Source organism: Salmo salar, chromosome 07 (genome assembly GCF_965601325.2).
Source record: "Salmo salar chromosome 07, fSalSal1, whole genome shotgun sequence".
NCBI classification, from domain to species: Eukaryota; Metazoa; Chordata; class Actinopteri; order Salmoniformes; family Salmonidae; genus Salmo; species Salmo salar.
The window spans coordinates 26,622,985-26,643,102 of record NC_138297.1 but is presented as its reverse complement, the minus strand read 5'-3'; the positions used below and the strand labels follow the sequence as shown (position 1 = coordinate 26,643,102).

General features: G+C 43.9%; 1 long non-coding RNA gene across 1 annotated transcript; it reads right to left on the bottom strand.

Annotated features, from left to right (window-relative positions):
• Positions 1–8,132: 8,132 nt before the first annotated feature.
• Positions 8,133–19,660, bottom strand: LOC106608860 (uncharacterized). Its single transcript, XR_001329598.3, has 4 exons — positions 19,413–19,660; positions 12,533–12,612; positions 8,710–12,136; positions 8,133–8,483 (listed from the first exon to the last, which is right to left on the bottom strand). It is a non-coding gene; the product is annotated as an uncharacterized LOC106608860 (long non-coding RNA).
• Between the last annotated feature and the right edge of the window lie 458 nt (positions 19,661–20,118).

Below are 20,118 nucleotides of genomic sequence, written 5' to 3'. Positions count from 1 at the left end.
ATTGACGGGTGCTTTACGGAAGTGTGTGTGTGAGAGAGAGAGAGAGATTGCTTATTCTTTCCATGGGCCTATGTCTATTCAGAAAATCTCCTAAAATATCATGTCTGGACTCCATCTCTCTTTAATAAGAATGAAATGCTCCTGTCATGATTTAATCTTGTAAAAGGCCTGTTTTCAGTAGCTTAGGGTACCTTATTTCTCTCATTACGCCATCCTCTCTTTGACGAACATATGTCAGTGCCACTGCCAACGAAGGACTGCAGCAGCAGGGTTTGTGACATTATCCGAATAAACCCATCAGACTTTGCTTGAATGGTTTTGTGCGTCGAAATAGGACCTGTATAACAAATGATATGCAGAAAAGCCAACAGACAAAGACAAGGTAGGCATACATGATCTTTATTTTGATTCCATTAATGTTGTCAATACAAAAATGTGACGTATCCTCTCCAGCCTGGCATTTCTTAATTTGTTCATTCATATTCAAGTAATAACATGAATAATAATAATGCAATGCCATGATATTAACGAAGTGTAATGGCTTGCTTCACATAGTTTTTTTTAATTAAGAAGCATATCCCCCCCCCCCCCCCCCCCGACCCCCACAGAGTAAACCGGAGTCTCTTCCCCTCCCTACAGGTTACATGCTACCAACCCCTCAGCCTGAACAATCAGCATCCTCACAAGCTCCATCCCTACCTGATGTGTACTGGCCTTCCATGCGCTATTGACCTCCTGGGCACTCTGAACTCTCAACCTACTGTGCAGTTTCACCAACAACCGCAATACTACCCAGAGCCTCAAGTCTATTTCAATCAATACCAGCCTCCTCCACCCAGAGATTTATCCTACCCCGTCCTATGCAAGTCCTACACCAAGTCAGCCTCGTTACCCAGCGCACGAATCTCGAAACGTCCCCACCTCTCAAACCCAGAACGTCCTGAACCCAGAGAGACCTCAGGTGAACCCCCCAGTGTGCTACCCTTCAGCTTCTTCCCTTCAGCAGTATGGTAGACCCCAACCAGCTTTACCAGTTTCACAAGCATTCGACGTGCCTACTGCTCACTACTACCAATGGTCCGACCAGTGGCTAGTCCCAGTAGTACAAATTCACTCCCCACAAGTGGCTCCAAAGAGAGACCCAGGTATTCATCCCTGATAGAGGAACATTCCTTCCCCAACTTCATTCACGAAGATCCTGAAGAGTTTGCAACGTTAAGAATGGCCCTCACAAACCTACTGCCAGAGGAGGAAACGGAGAAGTACAAGTACCACATCCTCTTGGATCACCTGCACTTGGTCTCTGCCTGCCACATGGCCCTGGCTTATGCTAATGACCCCCAGCCAAACTCCTCAGCACTGGACCAGAAGTATGGCCAACCCCACCACCTAGTCCTGAGAGAGATGGCAACCATTCAGAATCTTCCCAGGTGATTCAAGCAAGAGCTTTCAGTAGCTTTGCCCTTCGAATCCGCTCACTGGTGGCAAATTGATGTGATTAACTTCTCATCCTGGAATGGGAGCACTTGATCCAAGCAAGATACAGAAGCCATGTGCTTACTAGACTCCATTAATGGGGTTGATCACTACTCAACACCCCTCCTTCACATTAATATGGCACCCCAAATCCATGCCCCCGAGGTAACAGTCATACCTATCATCTGACGTACAGAGAGGCAATTCGAATGCAAACCTGAGTTGGCTACCATCTACAACCAAAAGGTAATGAAGTTGGTCAATGCTGGTTACATTGCCATCTCAATGCTGGCTACATTGCCATCTCAACACAGATCAAGTAGATGGACCCCAACAAAGACTTCTGGTAAATCCCTCATCATCATGATGTTCAATTACTCCTTCCTGTACCAAGGAGAATCCCAGAATGGACACCTCCTCCCTGGACCCACCCTGGGACCATCCTTGCTCAGTGTGCTCCTCTGATTCCGCCAGAATGGCGTCGCCATCAGTGGTGACATCGAGTCCATGTTTCACCAGGTACGACTGCCTCCCAAAGACCGCTCTCTCCTGAGATTCCTGTGGAGGGGAATGAGAAGGAAAAAAACCCAGATGTTCATGAGTGGCAAGTCTTACCCTTTGGCACCACCTGCAGTCCATGTTGTGCCACATATACATTGCAGAAACGTGCTGGACAAAGACATCCATAACTCAGTACTATACTCCTATGTAGATAACTGTTCCGGACGACTGTGTGATCACGCTCTCCGTAGCCGACGTGAGTAAGACCTTTAAACAGGTCAACATTCACAAGGCTGCGAGGCCAGATGGATTACCAGGACGTATGCTCCGGGCATGTGCTGACCAACTGGCAGGTGTCTTCACTGACATTTTCAACATGTCCCTGATTGAGTCTGTAATACCAACATGCTTCAAGGAGACCACCATAGTCCCTGTGCCCAAAAACACAAAGGCAACCTGCCTAAATGACTACAGACCCATAGCACTCACGTCCATAGCCATGAAGTGCTTTGAAAGGCTGGTAATGGCTCACATCAACACCATTATCCCAGAAACCCTAGACCCACTCCAATTTGCATAACCCCCAAACAGATCCACAGATGATGCAATCTCTATTGCACTCCACACTGCCCTTTCACACTTGGACAAAAGGAACACCTATGTGAGAATGCTATTCATTGACTACAGCTCAGCGTTCAACATCATAGTACCCTCAAAGCTCATCACTAAGCTAAGGAACCTGGGACTAAACACTTCCCTCTGCAACTGGATCCTGGACTTCCTGACGGGCCGCCCCCAGGTGGTGAGGGTAGGTAGCAACACATCTGCCACGCTGATCCTCAACACTGGAGCTCCCCAGGGGTGCGTGCTCAGTCCCCTCCTGTACTCCCTGTTCACCCACGACTGCATGGCCAGGCACGACTCCAACACCATCATTAAGTTTGCTGACAACACAACAGTGGTAGGCCTGATCACCGACAACGACGAGACAGCCTATAGGGAGGAGGTCAGAGACCTGGCCGGGTGGTGCCAGAATAACAGCCTATCCCTCAACGTAACCAAGACTAAGGAGATGATTGTGGACTACAGGAAAAGGAGCACGTCCCCATTCTCATCAACGGGCTGTAGTGGAGCAGGTTGAGAGCTTCAAATTCCTTGGTGTCCACATCAACAACATTAGAATGGTCCAAACACACCAAAATAGTAGTGAAGAGCGCACGACAAAGCCTATTCCCCCTCAGGAAACTAAAAAGATTTGGCATGGGTCCTGAGATCCTCAAAAGGTTCTACAGCTGCAACATCGAGAGCATCCTGACTGGTTGCATCACTGCCTGGTACGGCAATTGCTCGGCCTCCGACCGCAAGGCACTTCAGAGGGTAGTGCGTATGGCCCAGTACATCACTGGGGCAAAGCTGCCTGCCATCCAGGACCTCTACACCAGGCGGTGTCAGAGGAAGGCCCTGAAAATTGTCAAAGACCCCAGCCACCCCAGTCATAGACTGTTCTCTCTACTACCGCATGGCAAGCGGTACCAGAGTGCCAAGTCTTGGACAAAAAGGCTCCTCAACAGTTTTTACCCCCAAGCCATAAGACTCCTGAACAGGTAACCAAATGGTTACCCGGACTATTTGCATTGTGTGCCCTCCCCCTGCCCCCCCTGCTACTCTCTGTTTATCTTACATGCATAGTCACTTTAAATATACATTAATGTACATACTACCTCAATTGGCCCGACCAACCAATGCTGCCGCACATTGGCTAACCGGACTATCTGCATTGTGTCCCACCACCCGCCAACCCCTCTTTTTACGCTACTGCTACTCTCTGTTCATCATATATGCATAGTCACTTTAACCATACCTACATGTACATACTACCTCAATAAGCCTGACTAACCAATGTCTGTATATAGCCTTGCTACTGTTATTTTCAAATGTCTTTTTACTGTCGTTTTATTTCTTTACTTACCTACGCACACACCTTTTTTTTCCCACTATTGGTTAGAGCGTGTAAGTAAGCATTTCACTGTAAGGTCTACAGCTGTTGTAGTCGGCGCACGTGACAAATAAACTTTGATTTGATTTGAACTGTCTACAAAGCCTTCCCACCATCCAGGAGTCCAAACAACTACTGGTCAGAATGCGACAACTGCTAGCTTCAAGGGGGTCTGAAATACAGCAGTGGGCCAGCAACCGTTTATCTGGAGTTGACCACCTACCTCCTGAAGCACGATCTGAAAGCGGCAAACTCTGGTTGTCATGACCGAACAAAACCAAGACAGGGTACCCTGGGCCTGAGTTGACACTGGCCATCGGATAGACTGGGCTACAAGCACTGACCAGTTGAGTAGAAGAGCCTTACCCTGATTATTGTGTGGCAAAATCCTGCACGGAGCCTTCACCGTGCTGCCACTTTAAGAGCACACCAGCTGTCAGGTAGGAGGAAGTAAATATGCTGCAAGCCGGAAGTTCACAAGCAACAACCATAGCCCTCTCTCTCTAGTGCATTACACTGGAGCTGACTTTTTTCTGTTCAGTGCAGATGGGAACTGTAAATGCACTGGTATTGACATTTGCATTAAAGGGGGTGTGGGTTTGAGTATATTGCTTGTTATATTTTTGGATTGATTTATTTTGTATTGGCCAATGAGACTTTGGGGGCATTTTTAAAGTCCTTTTTTGTTTTGAACTACACACTCACACATTAATGTACCTAACTCCCTTTTCACTCTATGTAAGGAATACAGAAATTTGCAAATCATCTGATAACTTGGTTCGTTATTGTCTGGTGCCTCTATGAAATTGCCTCTGAGTTGATCTATTTATTATTACTGTATGAGGTATTATTGGTTGGGATACCCCTGTGCTGTGACTTGTGGTTATATGGTGTCTCTTATCCTTTCTCTCCAGTGGCTATCTAGCAAACAGGCACTATTCTAGGCAGTCTCCTCTGCTGATGTGTCTGGTAGCAGTATCCCTATCCTTCTCTTTTCATATCGGCAGAGTTAATACCTGCCTGGCTCCCGAACTAAAATCTTTACCCTTCTCTAACAATCCCACTACAAATATGTACAAAGTCTTGGCAAATCAGTACGACCCGCTGTGTTTCATATCAACCTTCACCGCCCAAGGTAAAGTCCTGCTACAGCGACTGTGGATGAATAACAGAGTAGGATGACCCAATCCCCCCCAGAGAGCACTATCCATCAGGCCTGGACTGAGTGGGAATGTGAGCTCCCTGACTTAGTCGAGATCCAGATGCTATAGCCCCAGTGTACATCCCATAGAGTCACTTTCCAAAGAGTTGCATGTGTTCTATGATTCCTCAGAGCATGCTTATGGGTCAGTGGCATTTCTCAGGATAGAAAACCAGCAGCCCCCCCATCCCCCATCCCATAGCACCACAGGAGCAATTATCAGAGTTGAGGAAACCACTTACCCAAGTCCCCCAGGAAGCTATGCTTCCGCTGCCAGATGCAAGTCACTTCAATACCTGGAAGGAACTGATTGAAGCCACTTACCGGTCCATCAACCAAACTCACTCTCAAAACCCTGGTTCTCCAGCTACTGACCATTTAATGTGAGATCCTGCACCTCCAGCCCTCCCAGAGAACTTCCATCCCAGAAGACCTCCATTCGCTGGAAAGTGGTAAAGTGGCCCCCTTGAAAAGCCACCTCCAAAACCTCTCTCCTGAATTGGACAAGTCTACAGGTCTCCTTTGAGTTGGGGGCAGGCTTCGGAGAGCTGAGACTCTTAAACCAGACTTGGTGCACCCAGTAGTGCTGGATCCGAATAACCCAATCGCTTGGCTCCTCATCAATCACTATGACAAGCTTCTCCATCCTGGTGCCGATATGGTGTTTGCTGACATCCACCACCATTTCTGGGTTCTGAAGGGACGTCAAGCTGTGCGTCAACACCAACATTCCTGCCTCAAGTGCAGGGAATGGAAAGCCAAGCCCCATGTCACCACAATGTCGGACCTACCTTCTTCCCATCTCCGCCTACACCAGCCATGAAGGATGAAGATGGAAATGGCTATTCTTAGAGGAGGGAAATATGTTTCCATATTTGGGGCAGCTGTGGTCAAATTGCCTCTACCCTGAGACTATCACCAACCACCATCCCCTGGCCAAACCCTCTCCAGCAGAGGCTGGACTCCAGCTCCTTCACCACCTTTAAATACCCACACCTGTCAATAATCAGTGTGGCAGACCTTACCATTTCAGTTTGTAAGTGTTTTGTTACAAGACACCTTCTGTCTTGTAGCCCTTTCTTTGTGTATTTTGGATGCATTTATGACAAAGTTTGTTCTTATTTCTTAAATTTATACTATAATTTGATTGAGAACATTCACTGTATTGATCAATTTGTTTGCTTTATGCATTTCCTTTAGGCAAACATGTGTATGTTTGTTCACTAACTTTTTAATGTTATTGAGATTCATGAGCATTTGTTTATCTGTATTTGGTTTATAGAAAATCACTACCATGTATGCGTGTTTCTTAGTTAACCATCCCATCCTTACATCTTCAACCTTTCATCTGTCATCTTCAACAATTCAACTGAAATTAAACTTTTTGACCAGACAGCGTCAGATGGGCTACACATACAGAGACGCGCTGTTTCACAAACTCTGATTCTTTTTCCGATGAGAGACATTCAGCCTTGCGGATTGAAGGAAAATTATGGAACACAGAGACGAAAGATAAAATATAAATAAATAAAAAATCCTTGGTCAATTTCTTTGGGGAAGCCTGGCTTCCCTTGGCACCTGTTGTATTCAGCGCACGTGACAAATACACTTTGATTTGAATGCATGCAACAGCAGTTCTACAGTCTCCATCAGAAGCCCAGGCTTTTGGCATAGCTGGAAAAGCTCTAATTTCTGGACTACAGCATTGTAAATTTGTGCCCTCCACGGCACTTGGTTGGTAGGTTACACTATATTTAGATACTTCAAATACTGCCTGAGACACCTTTTGCTACTTGTCTCTGCACTCAAATGCTGAAACACTATTAGATGGTGTTCTTTGTTCGAATGTACTGTATATGCATGAAATGTACATTATGGAAAACATGTCTCACACTTAAGTCATATTTAGTAGAATAATGAATGGATTGACAAGATTTTGGCACTGTCAACTTTTAGGTTAGTAGAAAAGTGAATCATGTAAACCACCTAAATATACTCAGTTATGACAATTTGCTTAGGCTAAATCTAAGATTTCTAAGTAGTCAGGTGAGTGGATGGTAGTAGTTAGACTTCTTTACGCGCTTCAAACTAGTAATAGGGGTTACCTTGAATTAATGAATCTTGATCCGTAGAGTTGACTGTAGCAATCCTTTGTATCTTGTTTGGAGTTCCTTGCGTTTTCTTACCTTTGTTTGATTGCGGTAAGAACCGTGAGCTCTCCCACCATCCATGCACACGCCATATGTTCAAACACCTGTGTTCATCACAGTTGGTTGGTGGCACCTTATTTGGGGAGAACGGGCTTGTGGTAATGACTGGAGGGGAATCAGTGGAATGGTATCAAACACATGGTTTCCAGGTGTTTGCCATTCTATTTGCTCGGTTCCGGCCAGTATTATGAGCTGTTCACCCCTCAGCAGCCTCCACTGGTGTTTATAGATCCCCTGATGTGTGTTTACCGCCACCATTCATCTGTACCTAGTGGTCTGGAGTGTAATTTCCCAAATATTACCATAATATAAGATCAACCCAAATTGGCTCCAACACTGGCGTTCACTGAACATTTAGTATTTGAAACTCAAACATTAATTTCCCAACTGCTTTTTCTATAATCCTACAGGGTCTTTATCAGTCTCCATACCTTATATTCCTATGGATGTCCACCATGGTATTTGGCAGATGGTATTTGAAAACTGATCTGGTTTAGAAATCAAACTCTGGTTCATATTGCAGAGTACATTGTACAACTGTTAAGATTGTATTGCAAGGTATGTTATTTGTGTAGGCTATGCCATATGTATTGGCTAATATGCATATGCAGCTTTCGTTTTTAAACCTCAATTTTAGCATATGACACATTTATCAACATACTTTTATTCGGGTTCTATGCAAAGTATATCATTGAATGTTTCTTTAAGCCTGCAGCTAGTTACTTAAAATTAGACAATCATGCCAAAACATGATTAAAAATGTTTTATTCACTGACAGAGATAGCTAGCTAATAAAACGCAACTTGACATTTACACAGTAGCTGGCTAGGCTAGTCAAACTAACATTGGCCTCACTTTCAATAAATTGGCTAAATGGCTAACGGAGTACCTCTTCATACGATCAAGACAATTCGTATTGCATGCTGCATATTTTAAGTGCACTCGGTACCATATCGGTTTTCGAGTCAAATTATTTGAGTCACAAGCAAGTTCTAAGTCTCAAGTCGAGTCCCAAGTAGAATGGGTCGAGTCTCCAGTAGAATGGGTCGAGTCTCCAGTAGAATGGGTCGAGTCTCCAGTCACGTCCAGGTCTTGCATTCTAAGAGCAAGTTAAGTCAGGCCACAAGTTAAGTCAAGTATAAAAAATCTATACAGGCAATGACTTGTTAAACTACAAATCTTTGTCTATTAATTGAGGCTACCAGATAGAGCTTTTCATTATTTTGTCTACAACACATTTTGGTTATGTAATTAATTTTAACAAATTCCAAATGCAAGTTTCATAAGTCGGCCTTAATGATACATTTCAAGCAATTTTGACTTACCAAAAGACCAGCAGTCCTATGCTAGTAATTGTTGCTTTATGCTGCATTGCTGGTGAGCTTGCAAAGTAAAATGTTCATGTTCTTGATCAACATATTCAAAAATAATTTGGAGCTGCATATTAATTTATGGCAATCCTCTCTCCCTACAATTTTCAGTTCGCGCTGAACCCGATCCAAAAGCTGTACAGCAAATCAACTGTTTAAGAATAGATAAGGCGTGGTAATGAGGTATCAGGGTTGGAGATAAACAAAAGGTCGTCAGCATATAGCGAGACTTTCTGATCTAAGCCTGTCCTGAGTATACCTTGAATCGCATTATTAATGCGCAATACGACGTTGAGGGGCTCGATTACAAAAAAAACAGCCTTGTCTGGATCCACAGTGCAAGGGAAAATAGTCAGAGGACAAGTTATTAGTCCGTACTGAAGCAATGGTTGAGAAATAAATCATCTTTATCCAAGCAATGAATTTGGGACCAAAGCCAAATCTTCAAAGCGGTCAAAAGCTTTTTCCGCATCGAGCGCGACCACCACCTCCGGGTTCCCCCGACGCTGGGGAGTACAGTATATTCATAAGGCGTCTAATATTGAAAAACAAATGCCTATTTCGTATAAAGCCAGTCTGGTCAGAGTGTATTACTTGGTGCAGCGAGCCTTCAATACGGATGGCTAAGAGCTTGGCTAGGATTTTGTAGTTGCAGTGTAAAAGTGAGATGATGATAAGATCCACATTCCAGGATGTGATAAGATCCACATTCCAGGGGATCTGTTTTTCTTTAATAGTAATGAAATGATAATACTGATAAAGACTAGGCGGTAGCTTTGATGTATTAAGGCACTCTGCAAATAATCAAGACAGGAATGGGCAAAGCAGACCGGAAAACATTTTCATTGCAGATACTGTAGTTGCAATCTCCATGTGTAAATTCTTCTTCTAAACCGTCATGGGAGTCTGTATCAATTGAAGGCATGTTCAGACGAATCGATCAACAAAGGGTCTTGAGGAGATTCGGAGGTGTATAACTCAGAGTAAAATTGTTTGAATTGATCCATGATCTCTGTATGTATAACTATGGTAGCACCAGACAGGTCCTTATTTGTGGGATTAAACGTGAGGCCTCAGATTTACAGATCTGATGTGCAAGTAGTTTACTGGCATTGTCGCCTTGCTCATACACTCTGTATCGACCACATAAGAGTAATTGTTCAGCTTGTCTGGTAGAGAGCTCGTCAAATTCAGATCGGAGTAGCTGGCGTTCTTTATATAGATCAGAGGAAGGATTTGTGGCATACTTCTCATCCAATGTAGCTATGGCTTTGCTCAGGTCTCGAAGCCGCTGAGAGCGAGCTTTGTTTTTATTGGTTGTATAATAAATAATTTGGCAACGTAGGTATGCTTTGAAGGACTCCAATATGGAAGAGCAGGACATACCTGCGGTTGAATTAATTTCTAGGAATAAGGCGATTTCAGAAGAAATGAAATTGACAAACTCCTTATCTGAGAATAAAATGGAGTTAAGACGCCATTGATAACACATAGGAGGTTTCTGGGGAAACTCTAGTTCAAGCACTAATGGTGAATGGTCAGAAATGACAATACTCTCAAAAGTACAGGCAGGCGTTTTTTGTCCAAAAAGAAGTAATCAATGCGGGAGTGTTTGATGAACGTGAGAAAAAAAAGGAATACTGTCTAGGAAACGCCAGGCCTCACACATAGCATATTTCTGAATAAAAGATTGAATGAGTAGGGCACATTTAGATGGGCCTGTAGTTCTTTGTGAGGACTTGTCAAGAACTGGGGATATTGTACAGTTGAAATCCCCCCCTAAAATCAACAAATGGGAATCTACATTGGATATAGCAAATAAAAAGGTAGAAATTAAACGTGTGTCATCCCAATTGGGGGCATAAACACTAGCCAAAACTAGAGGGGTAGAAAAGTTTAACAGTTACTATGACGTACTGTCCCTTAGGATCAGCAGTAACCTCAAAAGCTACAAAGGGAGTAGATTTATCAACCAAAATGGCAGCACCCTTGGATTTACTATGAAAGTCTGAGTGACACAGTTGACCAACCCAGTCCCTGTGAATCTTAAAGTGCTCACCAGTCCTCAAGAAAGCCTCTTGCTAAATTTGCGTTCAAACCCTTTAAAATGTGTCAGCACCCTCTTGTTAGCCCATTTGATGTTCCATGAATTGTACTTGATGGTATTATTTCGGCCACCCTGAGCACTCCCGTTATACAACCCTGTCATTAGAGCATAGAGTGGAAAAACAATGAATAGCCAAAAACCCCAGGATAACTTATTACTCAGAGTAATAATGTACGGTATAAAATACTTGGAAAAAGTACAGGAAAAAAACTAAGACAGAATGACAACATTTGAACTGAACAATTCGAACTCCTTCCTCTCCCCACCCCAGACAATACCTCCCCAAATGAGGTACAAACATGTTTTCTTCACACAGTATGTGTGTGAGAGTGTGGTGTTAAACCCAAACCCACAGTCCCGCCACTTAAAGTAGCGTTCTGCGTTAATGAATCAAGCAGCAAAAAAAAAAAAGAAAAGTGAATCCCATGTCCAAACAAAATTTTAAAAGCACCAAATGTATAAAATTATATTCCCAGTCTTATAACAGGTATTGAGAGAGAAAATAAATAAAATGTACTAAGGCTCTCAGCCAAAAAACTCTCATTTGAAGTAAGCAAATTGTAGTAAAACATCCCCAGAAAAAAAATCTAGTTGGACGATGTGACAATGTACAGCCAAGACCACAAAACTACATCTGTGCAACATTGAACGTTTGCTGGGTATAAATTATGTTCAAAGCCTTCAACATTGAAGTAAAGACCCCCAAAAACATGTAGCCTCAGAACATTTACTGTTTACTGGGTCGAGACAAATGGATGTGGTAAACAAATAACCAAAAGTCAATGAGATAATATGTAAACATACTGAATAGGTCATTGAGACAGCATAGAAATAAAGGAATTACGTAAAACCTTAATAAAATGAAATAAAAATGACTGAATGCTTTTAAGGCAAGGACACTAGATGATCAAAACATTCGATCACATCAAATAAGCGTGAGTAGTAGCTCACCTGGGTTCGCCAACTCCCGAACTTTACAGGAACAGTACAGTTATAACTAAACATAGTTATACCACAGGTGGGCTACTACTTACTTACTATCCACAGTTAGGAAGCAACAGTTGCTGATCTATGAGCAAGTTCAAGACTTCTTGATGTGAGATGAATGTGAGCCATAGTCTCCTCCGGAGAATCAAAGGTCAAATCTTTTCCATTATGAGAAAGCCATAGATGGGCCGAGAATCGCATTCTGTACTTCACAGCTGGATGGTCCCGTGGTAGTTGTTTGGTCGGCCCGAAAGCTGCGCGCTGCCTCGACACAGTGGGGGAGTAGTCCTGGTTGATAGAGAAACTCTGTCATTGGCATATTAAGATGGCGCCGAAGAGGATGGCTGACGTTTTACATGCTCCTGACCAATTGTGCTATTTTGTTAGTTTTTTTGCTTTGTTTGTAACTTATTTTTGCATATGTTTTTATTTATCTATTTGACCTTTATTTAACCAGGTAGGCTAGTTGAGAACAAGTTCTCATTTACAACTGCGACCTGGCGAAGATAAAGCAAAGCAGTTCGACACATACAACAACACAGAGTTACACATGGAATAAACAAACATGCAGTCAATAATACAGTAGAAAAAGTCTATCAACAGTGTGTGCAAATGCGGTAAGATAATGTTGCTGTCTCTTTTGACCAAAAATAACTTCTGGACATTAGAACAGTGATTACTCACCACGAACTGGAAGAAACTTTTTCCTTTAACGAGTCCAACGAGAAGGATATACTGCTCTCCCAGAAACAGGCCCAAATCCCCTTCATTCACGTGAAGAAAAGACAAAGGAAAAGAGGACGCAGATCGGGCTGCCTTCTGAGAATCCGTAGGCTAGCGAGTAAACTCCCACTGCCATCCGTTCTACTTGCTAACATGCAGACATTGGAAAATCTAATTTTGGACCTACGATTACGATTATCCTACCAACGGGGCATTAAGAACTGTAATATCTTATGTTTCAGTGAGTTGTGGCTGAACGACGACACGGATAATATAGAGCTGGCGGGATTTTTCCATGCACCGGCAGAACAGAGATGCTAAGTCTGGTAAGACGAGGGGTGGGGGTGTGTCTTTTTGTCAATAACAGCTGGTGCGCGATGTCTAATATTAAAGAAGTCTCGAGGTATTGCTTGCTTGAGGTAGAGTACCTTATGATAAGCGGTAGACCACACTATCTACCAAGAGAGTTCTCATCTGTATTATTCTTAGCGGTCTATTTCCCACCACTGGCACTAAGACCGCACCCAATCAACTCTATAAGGCCTAAAGCAAACAAGAAAATGCTCACCCAGAAGCGGCGCTCCTAGTGGCCGGCAACTTTAATGCAGGCAAACTTAAATCCGTTTTACCAAATTTTCACATGTGCAACCAGAAGAAAACAAACTCTAGACCACCTTTACTCCACACACAGAGATGCATACAAAACTCTCCCCCGCCCTCCATTTGGCAAATCTGACCATAATTCTATCCTCCTGATTCCTGCTTACAAGCAAAAACTAAAGCAGGAAGTACCTGTGACTCGCTCAATATGGAAGTGGTCAGATGACGCAGATGCTACGCTACAGGACTGTTTTGCAAGCACAGACTGGAATATGTTCCGGGATTCATCCAATGGCACTGAGGAGTATACCACCTCAGTCTTCGGCTTCATCAATAAGTGCCTCGACAACGTCGTCCCCACAGTGACCGTACGTACATATCCCAACCAGAATCCATGGATTACAGGCAATATTCGCATCGAGCTAAAGGCTAGAGCTGCCGCTTTTAAGGAGCGGGACACTAATCTGGACGCTTATAAGAAATCCCACTATGCCCTCAGACGAACCATCAAACAAGCAAAGAGTCAATACAGGATTAAGATTGAATCCTACTACACCAGCTCTGACGCTCATCGGATGTGGTAGGGCTTGAAAACTATTACGGACTACAAAGGGAAATCCAGACGCGAGCAGCCCAGTGACGCGAACCTACCAGACGAGCTAAATGCCTTTTATGCTCGCTTCGAGGCAAGTAAAACTGAATCATGCACGATAGCACCAGCTGTTCTGGATGACTGTGTGATAACGCTATCGGTAGCCGATGTGAGCAAGACCTTTAAACAGGTCAACATTCACAAAGCCACGGGGCCAGATGGATTACCAGGACGTGTACTGATCACTGACAACGATGAGAGTTCCTTGGTGTCCACATCACCAACGAACTATCATGTTCCAAACACACGAAGACAGTTGTGAAGAGGGCACGACAAAATCTTTTCCCCCTCAGGAGACTGAAAAGATTTGGCATGGATGCCCAGATCCTCAAAATGTTCTACAGCTGCACCATCGACAGCATCCTAACCGGTTGCACCACCGCCTGGTATGGCAACTGCTCGGCATCTGACCGTAAGGCGCTACAGAGAGTAGTGCGTATGGCCCAGTACATCACTGGGGCCAAGCTTCCTGGCATCCAGGACCTATGTAATAGGCGGTGATAGAGGAAAGCCCATAAAATTGTCAAAGACTCCAGTCACCCAAGTCATAGACTGTTTTCTCTGCTACTGCACGGCAAGCGGTACCGGAGCGCCAAGTCTAGGACCAAAAGGCTCCTTAACAGCTTCTACTCCCAAGCCATAAGACTGCTGAACAATTAATTAAATGGCTACCGGACTATTACATTGACCCCCCCCCCATTTGTTTTGTACACTGCTGCTACTCGCTGTTTATTATCTATGTATATAACCTTGTTATTGTGTTGCTTTTTATTGTTTTTAACTTTAGTTTATTTGGTAAATATTTGCTTAACTCTTCTTGAACTGCACTGTTGGTTAAGGGCTTGTAAGTAAGCATTTCACGCTAAGGTCTACACTTGTAGTATTCGGCACATGTGACAAATAAAGTTTGATTTGATAGCTCAGAGTGGTATTGCGGGCTCGTCTGAGAATCTCCATCTTCTCATGGAAAAAGTGCACTCGAAAAATGATGTCACGGGGCCTCTCACTGTCCCAGAGCTTTGGGCGCAGTGACCGGTGGGCACGATCAATCAGGGGTTTCTCATCCATGGCGAGAACATCTTTCAGCAGCCTGGAGATGAAATCTGTGGTGCGAGGCATTTCTGCTGACTCTGGGAGCGATACCAGTCTCAAGTTATTGCGGAGAGAAAATCCCTCAACGTTCACACAGCTCTCCTGTACCTTTTTCAGATCTGCAGCCAGGCGTTTCACGTCAGCCTCCAAGGAGGTAGTCAGGTTGGAGACACTGGTAGCAGAGGTCTCCAGTGCTGCAATCATCATGGTGTGCAACTCTGTTGTTTTGAGTGACAGCTGGCACCGTCTCGTTTCACAGGATAGTTAAATCTGCTTTTAAAGTATCACAAACCTCTTGTATTCGGACCTCAATCGTAGCAACTACCTCTGTTTTCCTTTCAACTATCTCTGAGCGTGGTAGATTGATGGCCTCGAGATTTTTCATTTCAGCGCCACCAGGCAAAGCCACACCCCTGGGTAAAGTGCGAGTGTCTAGGCCCTCAGACTCAGGAGAGGGCGGTGATAAAAATGTGTCTTGTAGGCCGGGTTTTCTCAAAGTCATGTTTTTGGCCTTATGTTTCGTCGACATGCAGACATTTGAAAGCAAAGTAGTCTTGGGTATTACAGAAAAGGATCACCAAACTAATATTTGAAAATAAATATGGTTTTGCTGTAAAATGCACATAAACTTTAAGAATAATGCGGGAGCAAATGGAAAACACGTCAGTCGCACATTGCGCCGGTTTTCAAACTTTTTGACCCTTGACCCCCAACAAGGAGTGGTTCAAAGCTTGCGACCCCTGCAGCATACACATGCACACCGGGCGAACACGCATGCACAATCCCCGCGCAAATGTAGCCTGCCATTACAGCCATAAACGGTGATGCATTTTCAAAACGTAAGTACAGAAATAAACCGCGTTTTACACATGCATTTTAAAGTCAAAGTCATTCATGTTAGCAGTAATTAACAACTAGGAATATCATGTCACATCGTTACTTCTCTGGAGTCAAGAGCAAGCAGGATCATATGGCCTACCTGTATGCAACGGAGGTTGCAGGATTGGATGGAAAGTATGATCTATCTGTAGGCTTTTTCTTCTCACAAATATTGTAATTAATTTGGCAGAATATATCTTCACCCCATATGTATTGAAGGTAGTGCGATGTTACAGCTGTCTTTAGACATACAGTGCATTCGGAGAGTATTCAGACCCCTTGAATTTTTCCACATTTTGTTACAGCCTTATTCTAAAATGTATTATATTTGTATTAATCTACACACAATACCCCATAATGACAAACACGTTTTTGATTTTTTGCAAATGTATATATAAAAAAAGATATCACAGTTATGTAAGTATTCAGACCCTTTACTCAGTGCTTTGTTGAAGCACCTTTGGCAGCGATTACAGTCTCAAGTCTTCTTGGGTATGACGCTACATGTTTGGCACACCTTTATTTTGGGAGTTTCTCCCATTGTTCTCTGCAGATCCTCTCAAGCTCTGTCAAGTTGGATGGGGAGTGTCGTTGCACAGCTATTTTCAGTTCTCTCCAGAAATGTTCGATCGGGTTCAAGTCCGGGCTCTGGCAGGGCCACTCAAGGACATTCAGAAACTTGTCCCGAAGCCAATCCTGAGTTTTAGAAGTGCTTAGGGTCGTTGTACTGTTGGAAGGTTAACCTTCGTCCCAGTCTGAGGTCCGGAGCGCCCTGGAGCAGGTTTTCATCGAGTATCTCTCTGTACTTTGCTCCTTTTATCTTTCCTTCGATCCTGACTAGTCTCCCAGTCCCTGCCACTGAAAAACATCCCCAGAGCATGATGCTGCCACCACCATGCTTCACAGTAGAGATGGTGCGAGGTTTCCTCCAGACGTGACGCTTGGCATTCAGGCCAAAAAGTTAAAAATCTTGGTTTCATCAGATATTCATGTTTCTCATGGTCTGAGAGTCCTTTAGGTGCCTTTTGACAAACTCCATGCAGGCCCTCATGTGCCTTTTACTGAGAAGGGTCTTCCGTCTGGTCATTCTACCATAAAGGCCTGATAGGTGGAGTGCTGCAGAGATTGTTGTCCTTCTCCCATCTCCACAGAGGAACTCTGTCATCGGGTTCTTGGCACCTTCCTGACCCCCCCCCCCCCCCCCCCCGATTACTCAGTTGGCCGGGCAACCAGCTTTAGGAAGAGTCTTGGTGGTTCCAAACTTATTCCATTTAATAATGATGGAGGCCATTATGTTCTTGGGGACCTTCAATGCTGCAGACATTTGTTGGTACCCTTCCCCAGATCTGTGCCTTGACACAATCCTGTCTCGGAGCTCTACGGACAATTCCTTCCTGATTACCTCCCCTACATCTGTCACTCCCCTTGGCTCTTTCTTCAGGCATTACTGACTCTGTTTCTGTTCCTGTGTCTCATGTCTTTACGCTACTCATGTTTCTTGTTTTGTTCCATGTTTCATTTATTTATTAATTTCACTCCCTGTAATTGCTTCCCGATTCTTAGTGTACATGTTACAATAATAAATTCAACCACACCTTTGTTTTATCACAAAGCCAGATAGCAACCTCTGTACAGTGAAGTCCAGAAAGCATATTGCATGTACAGTAACAGACATGACCTACAGCATGGTCAAGCAAGTTAATGTTTCGGACCACTAAACGACAGAGTTACCGCAAGTTGCAAAGGAAACAGGAGCTGCCTCCACTATTCCAGCACCATTTCAACTTCAACATTTCAACCTCATCAAATCACCTCTGCTTAGTCTAATACAGTGACAAACGGTCTATCACTCTGTCATACAGTACACATTTTATTTTGTTGTCCTGTGCAAATAGGGTTTAGGACTAGTATTACTATAGCATTACTAACTTTGGTTATGTGCTGTAATTACTCCCCCAGTATGTCAGTTTTTCCAGTGGATGATTTGGAAGGGATCAGTTTTTCCAAACTGCCCCTGAAATCATTTTTTTCCCTCATTCAAACTTGAACTTCATGAAGGAAGCCTGGAGGCTCTTCTGGGCGTGAAGATATTTCACGTCTAGGAATAGATGGCCTTCAGTTCGGAGAAAGTCAAAGTAATAATGCATATCAAATGCTTAAAAACCATGACCCGTAACCTATGCAGACATTTAATTACAAGACGTATTTGGCAATTTATCAATTCATTGGCACAAAAAAAAAAGTTGAGCTCAAGTTATTTTTATTTTCTAACAAATTGAGTCCAAGTCGTGACACCTGTTAATCTTATTTCAGTCTGGCCTCCCGGGTGGCGCAGTGCTAGCTGTGCCACCAGAGATTCTGGGTTCGAGCCCAGGCTCTGCCGCAGCCGGCCACGAGCGGGAGGCCCATGGGGCAGCGCATAATTGGCCCAGTGTCGTCCGGGTTAGGGAGGGTTTGGCCGGCAGCGATGTCCTTGTCTCATCGCGCACTAGCGACTCCTGTGGCGGGCCGGGCGCAGTACACGCTGACCAGGTTGCTAGGTATACGTGTTTCCTCCTACACATTGGTGCAGCTGGCTTCTGGGTTGGATGTGTGTTGTGTCAAGAAGCAGTGCGGCATGGCTCTCGACCTTCGCCTCTCCCGTGTCTGTACGGGAGTTTCAGCGATGAGACAAGACAGTAGACATTGGATACCACGAAATTGGGGAGAAATACCATGAAATTTTGGAGAATTTTTTTAACAAAAATTCTTATTTCAGTCTTTGGGAGCTAGATATGTTCGTCTTCATCAGACAGTAGCTTGCGTTTTCAATAGAGGCTGCATATACGTTGTAGATGTATGCAGCCAATGTCCTGCTTATATCACGAGGGGTACGTACGGGAGTTCTGATTGGTTCCAAGTTTAACATTTCGGCAAATTTGCCCGAAGACAGTGTTCCAACAAATAAGAATGTTTTACTGTCAAAAACCAAAGAAATCTGCTCCTCCTCCCTCGACAGGGATAGATCAACTTCACTATTTTCGGCTTCGGCCCACCAACTACTAGTAGGACAAGGTTGTGTATTTGCAGCCATTTCAGCAGGTTTTCGGAGTCGAGTCGACTCCTAAAACATCTCGCTTCGCCTCTTCTACTACTACTGTAATTGAGTGACACGGCCCACCTACATTAACGTCCGGTAATACAAAATTGTGAAAAATAAAAATTACCCTGCAGCCAACAATTATCCCTCACAACAACAAAAAACAAACACCACCCAATTCCACTATTTAACCCTATCTAATCCTACTCCTCCTCTGGGAGGACAGAACACTACCACACAACACCCCCTGGAAATCATCTGCAGTAAAACCTGTCAATCCCAAGCACTTCTCTGCAGCAGCCACCACAACCTATTTTCTGTAGTTAACAACAATGGCTATGAATGCTTAGAAACCCACCTTACTGAAGCACATTATTCCCATCCCTCTCTATTGGTCTCTGCCTACTCACAGGTATAGTCACAGGAATCCTCTCAGAATCCCGCACCCTGTACCCATCTTCCGCTACCACTCTCTTCACTGTTTCAGCATACGACATTTTCTGTACTACTGTTACCCTGGCAACCTGCCTTTCTCTCACCTGACACCTCCGATCTCCAGCCACAATTTACACACACATACAACTTTCTCCACCGATACTTCTCACGTTCCTTCGTCTCATGCTCTCCTGCACACTTCTCGCCTCTTCCTCTCTGTTTACTTTCACACCTGACAAGCAAATCCTAATGCCGCGTTCACATACTAGTCTGAGGTAGGAAACTCGGAAATGTCCGACATGCTAACTGGTTCAACGCGGCACGTGTATAACTACCAGTTAGAAAATACATTTCCGAGTTTCTGCTTCCGATTAGAACATGAACGCTGCATAAATCCAGAGTCTGCGCATTGACTTTCCCAGCTCCAACGCTATTGGACACGTTATTGGACGCTTCTGAATCACCGGGTCTCTCAACCAATCCCATGCCCGTAGTAAACCAGGAATTTGTCGAGTCACGGTGACTTGTAAAATAAACTTCTGTACATGTTACCAAACTACACAACATGCAGTATTCATTAATCTCCCGTGAGCAGATGAGATTAAGTATTTATACTATACTGTTTCAAACCAAGTATGATCAATTTTGATTCATGTTAGGAAAAACTATAAACTACCCCATCCACATGACCCAAGTAATTTGCATACTTGATTTGCAGACTACACATAAAATATGAAAATTACATAAAACATTTCAATAACGACAATTTCCGAAAATGTGTCCTATACATTGCATGTAGCAGATGCTACA